Here is a 756-nt window from a genome sequence, read left to right on the forward strand (position 1 = left end):
TGCAACAAAAACCAAAACTCCTCGACATGACAAACTGGCAATGGAGGAGACAGGGCAAAAAGGAAAAAGAGAAATAATCTTTATTTGGATTTTGTAATATATTGAAATAGAAGAGTACATATTCAGCCTCTTTAGTCTCCAAACCTTTAGAACATAAAGAGGTTTACTGTCTTTTTAGAGAAAAATCTGTGCACTGGTTCTACCACATGGCAAAAAGAGCAGTGTGAGACTTTGCATGGCTTCAGTTTGGTAAGCACAATGAAAAAGAACTTTTCCTGTGCCATGTATGTGTAGAAGGAAATACTGTGCAGCCCTACCTACCATTGCTGCATACTGAGTCTGTGAGGGGAGATAAACAAGTAGGGAGAAGACAAGAGGAAGAGGAAGTGAGGGAAAGCAGTGGAAGTGCTCCTTACTTTCCAGAGTCCTTTTGCCTTGTCTTCTCCCACTTCCCTTTTGCCCTGTCAAACCTCCTTTTTAAAGGAGTGATTCCTGAGGGATTCTGTGTCAGGAGATAAGGAGCACGTGCAGTCGTTATCTGTGTCGGCAATTGAGGTCTGCCCTTACGATTCTTCAGAAAAACTGAAACTTTTCCCAGGTGATCACCGATCAGTAGGTCTTGAGATGCTGAGGTTTTCTCCCAAAGGATGGATGCCCGAGGCAGGGATGAACAGTTTCCAGGTGTGGAGGACATGTGTGGGCAGCAGGTTGTTGGAGCTCAGCAGACTTGAATCACACAGAATCACAGAATGTTGG

This window comes from Antrostomus carolinensis, unplaced genomic scaffold (assembly GCF_000700745.2).
Source record: "Antrostomus carolinensis isolate BGI_N321 unplaced genomic scaffold, ASM70074v2 scaffold37115, whole genome shotgun sequence".
Taxonomy (NCBI): domain Eukaryota; kingdom Metazoa; phylum Chordata; class Aves; order Caprimulgiformes; family Caprimulgidae; genus Antrostomus; species Antrostomus carolinensis.